Here is a 7826-nt window from a genome sequence, read left to right on the forward strand (position 1 = left end):
GCGAGTATAGTCGAAAAGTGTAGTTTAATTTTTTGTCCGTGCAGTTTTATAAAGAAATTATCGTGTGTAATAAAAAGAGAAAACGCAAAAACTAAACCCTGACTTAATGGTTACTTAGGACGTTGTAAACGTCGGTATGTATGATAATAGCAGGCAAAACACGTATCAGCCCAAAGCAAAGAAACTTAAAACTATTGAATCCCCAAATGTAATGAAAAGCAACTAAAGCCGAATACAAAAAACAAACACACAAAGTTATGACAACAATGTAATTGATAAGAATAAGACACAACTACAAATGTTTTCAAGCCACCACCGATTTTCATACCATAAGTAAACAATATAAATAAAATGATAATCAATTTCTCAACTTTAATTGGYAAAGAAAACTTTTCGTATAAGCCCGGCCGAGAAGGACATGCCAGAGTTATGCCTAAAAACAGTGACTCTTATAGGAAACCTGTGACGTATTTAGACTCATATAATATAATTTTTCATACGTATCAGTTAAAAGAGGATAGGCCCTATAAAATTGTTATAAAAAATATTCACTATTCCACATTGTACTTGACTTATCTCAAAAAGGTCATATTGTGAGAAACATTGTTAACGCAAAAAGTAAAGTTAAAAAGATGCCAATGTCACTATTTTTTGCTGACTTAGAGGCATCGGTAAACAACCAAAATTTATTTGACATTAATCGAATATAGCATTATACTATGTTCGGACCGACTTTGAACACATTTGTATGTTTTGGAATCTAAGTCGTTTGCAACAAATCAAAAGCGGCATTCTCTTGCTCTTGCAAGATTGCACGATAACACAAAATTCAAAAATCCTATACCGAAATATGCAAGGCCAAGAGAGCACCCATTGCAGAAGCTAGTGATATATGACGGCACGAAAATAAACATGGGTTTAGATCTGACATATTTTACAGCCATTGCAGTTAATTTTCTGCGTGTGTTTGTTGTTGCGCCGTTGAAACAAAAGGGAAAATTCTGCAATTTCTGCAGGGTGCAAAATTTTGCAAGAGCAAAGGAATCCCTTAATATGAGAATATCAAGCTGTATTTGTACATATGTGGAATGTCAACAAATATCAATTGACAATTTAGAGCCGGCAAAACATGTCTTCCAAACATATCGATTAAACTAGAGCAGTTCAGTGTAATCGCTGTCAAGAGTTTGGACATACTAAACGATATTGTGAAAAGCCACACAGATGTGTTAAGTGCAGTCTATGCAATTAAGCCTTAAGATGGCAATATGGAATGCTAATGGACTTTGTAACCATAGGTTAGAAGTCGAAAATTGTATTGTAACTAACAACATAGATATTCTATGATCTCAGGAAAACACTTCACATACTAACAAGTCTTTTTTTTTTTAAATAAATAGTTACGATCTAATTATCTTATTGCCACCAACCTGATGGTAAACACATGGCGGATCTGCAATTATATTTAAGTAAACTTTAAAATATAAGATATTAGAACCAATATCGTTACCTTCAGTTCAAGCTGCGTCCGTTGAAATCACAAGAGTTAATGGAGGGATTGTCATAACCGCATTGTATCTACCTCCATGTTTCAACATAAGTAAACAGTGATTTACTACATTTTTGAACAAACTGGGCAGTATATTTCTAGCTGGTGGTGATATCAATGCCAAACATCCATCGTGGGGATCTCGTCTTATTATTCCCAAAGGCCGCGAACTATACAATTGCATTATGGAAAAAACTTAAATGTTCCATCTACTGGTTCCACTTACTGGCCCATATGTATATCACAGAACGATTGCTGATTTGATTGATTTTGCTGTATATTTTAGAATAGACGMTAATAGTCGAAATAATAAATAAGTACGATCTTAATTGAAATCATTCCGCTTTAATTATCAGAAATAGAATATATTAAATAAGAGATCCGATATTAAACTTTTTCAATCTCGACTGGAWTCTAATATAAATCTTAACATGGAGATAAACTCGACTAGTGATTTAGATGATGCTGTAGAGGTTTTCACTAACAAAATACATGAAGCCGCCTCAACTAACTATCGTAATAATCTTAAAAAAACTAAATAACTTTTTTTTGTTTTTGTTTTTGGTAGCGACTTTCATCAGCCACCCTGTATTTATCTACTATTCCTACCTTCCAAATACCAGAATACCTTCAAATAATATTTTGTCTGTCAAGATGCCCCGTAATAATAATAAGCGATGTAGGTGCCATTGAGGTACTGGAGTGTTTTTTTTTTTTTTTTTTGTTTTCAAACATACATACTACATATATGTGTTTCTGTCTAAATGCCACCGCTATAAAAGTTTAGTCGATCCACTACGCAGCAATCGTGTGTGAAGTTAAATAAATTTTGCTAGAATATATATAAATACATGTGGGATGGCATCCCTGGCAGAAAGGAAAAATAAGAAAAGGACAGCGTAGGTTGCTCTGATCGCGATGAGCTAAAGCAAGCAGGAATTAGAAGTCGGTCACCAAACTGAACAGACGTGCGCAGCAAGTAAATAAAAAGGTTGAGAACTAAAAAGTGAATAACGCAAGAAGAATTGTATTGTGAAAGTGAAAACTACTTATATTTTTTAACTGAATTTAGAGACTATATTGCGTAAATGAAGTGTACTTAATTGTTATAATTAAAGAAGTGGATTAACAAACTTGTATACTTATTTCGAAATTGGTGAATGCAAGAGGGTACGAACCCCACATACATATATATATATATTTGTATAGACAGAATGTATATATATACTTTACATTCGTATAGCATTCAACCCAAAATAATAAGCCTTTTTTTTGTTGTTTTAAAAAAACACTTTTCTGAACTACGTAAATCTATTTCGAAAAATTTCAGTAAATGTTATATTCTAACTTTTAACTATCCAAATTGCTTCGCGACTGAAGTAGTTCTTATAATTTTTCAATTACATTTTTTATAGATTTTAAGCAAATAATTAAGGACAGTTTAACTTTTTTCATTTTAGAATTAACAAAAAATTTAGATTTCAACTTTCTAGATATAGTTCCCATTCGATGGTATCGAAAACAAGCCGTGATTTAGAATCTTCTTCTGAAACTGGAAACCGTTTTTCCGGAGTGTCGAGTATCGGGCGCTCGTAACAGCTTGCTCAACAAAATTTAAAGACTTCTAAAAGTACCCGCGCGGCAGTCGAGTATCGAACGGTCGTAGCGGCTTACTGAATAAATTTTAGAACCTCCCAAGTATGCGTCGAGTAAGGAGCGTGTGCAGCGACTTGAAAAACAAAATAGAAATTTGCAACAAGGAGTCGAGCACTGAGCGTTCCCGACGCTTTCATAATCAGACAGAAAGACAACAAACACTTTCAGATACCATCCACAGATTGATTATGCTTAACAGCCTTCCGTCCAAAATTTTCATTTCAGACACAGATCAGCTATCGTTACGGTCAAATATAGCTTCAATGCAAAAAATTTATTTAATTAACGAACTGCAAAACTTAGATCGTAACTCTCCAGATAATTTAAAGTTAACAAAATAAATTTGATGTAATCATTTACAAGGAAGCTCTGACTCAATAAATTATTTTTCAGGAGCAGAGAAAATAAATATATAGTACAGGATGCTTTACAAAAATTTAAAAAAAATAATAATAATATAAAAAATATACTTCCATGTTTGAATTCCTTCATTTTACTGAATTTTGCTCAATGAAAATCTTGCTATCGTTGCACAATTAGTTGACATATAGTATTATATATAGTACATACTATTCACAAACATCTATGTCCCAGATATTAGTATTGTCTAGCAATAGATGTGACTCAGAGGGTGAAAGATCTACACAAAAGGTATTTTCTCAAAACGAACCCTTTGGCTTAATATGATAATAAAATTTATAAAAAAAAACTCCGAACTTAGTATGGAAATGCTGAAAGGTGGACTCTTTGTTGGTTCTCAGATTTAGCAATCCATGAAAATTACAGAATATTAAAATTTTGATTGTTCCAGAAAGTTTAGCTTAAAAAGGTTTAGTGTTGATAATCGACATAATCCAAGGTAATCATAAAGAACCAAATTGTGAAGAAGTCATCGAAAATATGCTGAGGGCGAGCTGTTCCACTAAGTTTAGTTAGATTGTTCCATTGTAGCGGAATATCGTTATCCTTCAAAAGTTATTGGTAACTAGAAAATTTTAGAGGAGACCCTCATACAATAATATAGAGCAATATATAATTTAGCAAAGATATAAGACATGTTTTCGATATTTGGCACTCTGTTTAATTTGAAGCATCTTAATTTTCAAAACCAAACTGATATTATAAATATTTACAAATTTATTTTGTTCAATGATTTTTGCTATCTAAAATGAAAATAAATATTTAACAAAAATAAACGAAGGCAAATCTTACATAATCATTGACAGTGTCACGAATTGTGAGCACAAATGTATCCAAAATCTTACCATATACAGGGTGGGCCAAAAGAAACCAAGGGGTGTAAAAGTTTAATAATTTTTTCGTTTATTATTTTTTTTTTATTTTTTCTTTCAGATTATATAGACAACACTTGGAGAATTTATAATGGAGAGGTACACAACTGAACCAGAACAATAGAATTTTATTATTTAAACCAGAGATCAATTATTTTAACGCAAAGAGCACATCGTGATTACGAGTGATGAAGCTCATTTTCATTTGAATGGCTTTGTTAATAAGCAGAACTGTAGGTTCTGGGGTTCTCAAAATCCAAGAGCCATTCCTCAACGCCAATTACAACCCATCAGGTGTACAGTATTTTGTAGGATCACATCTGAAAATGTCATTGGGCCTTACTTCTACGAGAATGAAGATGGAAGTGCTGTAACCGTAAATGGAGAGTGGTATCGGTTTATGATAGAAAATTTTTTACGTCCTGCTCTTGAAAACAGACCTGGTATGTAATTTCAGCAGGACGGATCTACTGCCCATACTGCCCGAGACACAATGGCACTTTTAAGTTACACCCCTTGGTTTCTTTTGGCCCACCCTGTACATATTTAATGCAACAAAATGATGCTTGAGGTACATAGTGAATTGAAATAATTCCAGAATAAGTATGGAAGGGCTAAGTGCGGGTACTATCGAACATTTTATACTCTTGCAACTTTCAGAAATCAAAGCAAGGGAAATACAGGTCCTCAGGTCAACCTGAGGATCGAAATCGAAGAAATTTTATATACATATACAAACTATATGTAACTCATATCCTGCGTGACACATTAGGTTTGTTAGAAAAATTAAAACCATTATATGTAGTATATGGAAATTGGGGTAGTATCGACCAAATTTTATCGATTTTTCCCAATATCACGTACTGTTAACATATCACATACTAAAAAACCAATCATATAGAGTAAAGTCAGTTGAAGTCATGTTCGAAAATACTAATAAAATATTATTACTTATAAAGGGTGTAAATCAAGTTTTCGCTCAAATTTATTTATTTTTTGCACAATAAGATACACTGTTATGAGTAAAATTCATTTTCATTGAGATAACTCAAATATTGTCCGATATATGCGGTACAAAGTCACCCGGAAGTTTGATTATCTTTATAGTAGATATATGGGAACTAAGGGAAGTATTGCTCGGATTGAACCCGTTTTTGACATACGGACATACCATTGTCAGAGAAGTACTATCCTTCATTTTCAATTATATATCTCAGACATTGGCCGGTATTTGCTAACAAAAGTTAACCATACGGTTTAAATATTATAAATAATAGTGTGAACAGTTTTTATTGGATTTCAAGAATTGTTGGTTATAAGGTGGCACATCGTTGTTAATAATTTGGTGGTAATGCGGTACTAAGCGAGTCGTTCACACTTTGATGCATTGTATAAACTTACAAGTAACATATCCTATAATTATCACCCATACATACGCAGGTGAAAGCTTATAGAATGACAGAAATTACATTAGATTACATTAATTAAAAATGCAATAGAATGAGGGAAGACTCAGGGTAAGAGCCCAGGCAGTTCGTTAGGGTTTCCTAAAAATTCTACTACTAAAACGGCCTAATCCCTTAGAAAAGGCATGAGTGTGTTGCCGTGTTATGCTATCCAATTTATTATTTTGAGTACGTTTACGTTGAATTTTTAAATGTGGTTAAATGAGCTTCTGCGCCCCCCTCTAATTATAACTAAGCTACACCTCACACATACACACCACATCTTCACCCCACACTACACACACCATACTCAACACATGGGCATCATGCGCAGCATATTTTCATCCCACACTACACACTTCATTCTCAACACATCGGCATGATGCCCACTACATCATACTTTCACACCACACACGAGGACACCAGCACCAAATTAACAAAAGGGGCTGGCGGACAGCGGTCGACCCTCTTTTGTTCTTCATCCGCGCGCACACACGCATCAAAAAAAAAAAAACATTTTTTTCCCTTCGTTCGCTGCTGGAATTCAAGGTGAGTGCCGGTAGTATCTTTAATAAGCAGATAGCTTACATTTTATATATGGTCCTTCGAGCCGTTCCGGACGGCACTAGTGGAAACAAGGAATAAGAAAGTCGTTACTTTCCTTCACCAAAAAAACAAAAAATCAATAACAATAAAATAAAATAATCACGGTGACGCGGCGCGACGCGGTAATAAATAACATCACAAAACAAATATATAGTGAGTTGTGATAAAATTTGTGATTAAGTGAAAAACAAAAAAAAAAAAATATATATACATACACATATGTACATATATGTATGTATATGTACATACAAAAAAAATTTGAAAACTGTGAAAACTGTGACAACGGTAAAAAATTTTTGAGTGACGGTGGTGACAACTAAAAACGCCGTTGGTGACAAAAAAAAAATCCGTATAATAAAAAAAAAAATTAAATAAAATAAAAGAGGAAAAAGCTTTGGTGAAAAGAAAAAGAAAAAAGAGAAAAACGGTGGTAGATGTGAAGAAAAAAAAATAATAACAAAGGTGCAGTTACAAAAAAACATAAAAGTGACAAAATCGTGGTGCGCAAATTGAAGCACATATGCAATATATGCATATCTAGTGCAGTGAAGTGTTGGGACATATAACCCAAAGACAAAACAAAAAAAAAAAGAACTAAAACCCAATTGAGACAAAGGAGGAGGAACGAGGAACACACAACAACACCAACACCAAGAACTGGGGAATAGGAAAACCGGCACAGGCACAAACAACAGGCAAAAGCACAGGCACATACACTCTCACAAACAATATCCCCAAAAGCCCCTGGCGGAATTCAAAGTGAGTAGTATCGTTTCCTTCCAATTTACATCTATCTACATATATGTATGGTATAAAATTACAAAATTAAATTTGCGTTTCTAACCAAAATTACAGTCTAAAAAGAAAAACAAACACAACCGTTACCAAACTGTTTTCGGTTTTCGGTTTATTATCCGGTAAAAACCGAAAACCGCTAAAATAGCAGTTTGGCACTGTTAATAGCGGATAATTGATTGCCGGTAAATGCTTACCGTTGTGGTATAACACAAAAATCATCCCCATACCAATAAAAACAAAAAAAAAAAAAAAATTTCAAAAATTCAAGTATTTACTTGCAGTAATTTCCAGCAAGACCCCTTATACTTAATTAAGTATAAGCAGGATTGCTTAAAATAAGCTACGGCACTCACAAGAGAAAAAAAAATATATATAATAAAAGCATATGCGCAAATAAAATTGTATAACATACATACATACATACATATATGTTACATATACCGCTATAACATACAAAGAGCATAACTTGCTCTTTCGCTA

The sequence above is a fragment of the Bactrocera latifrons genome, unplaced genomic scaffold (genome assembly GCF_001853355.1).
Source record: "Bactrocera latifrons isolate USDA-ARS-PBARC rearing strain unplaced genomic scaffold, ASM185335v1 scaffold_1217, whole genome shotgun sequence".
Taxonomy (NCBI): domain Eukaryota; kingdom Metazoa; phylum Arthropoda; class Insecta; order Diptera; family Tephritidae; genus Bactrocera; species Bactrocera latifrons.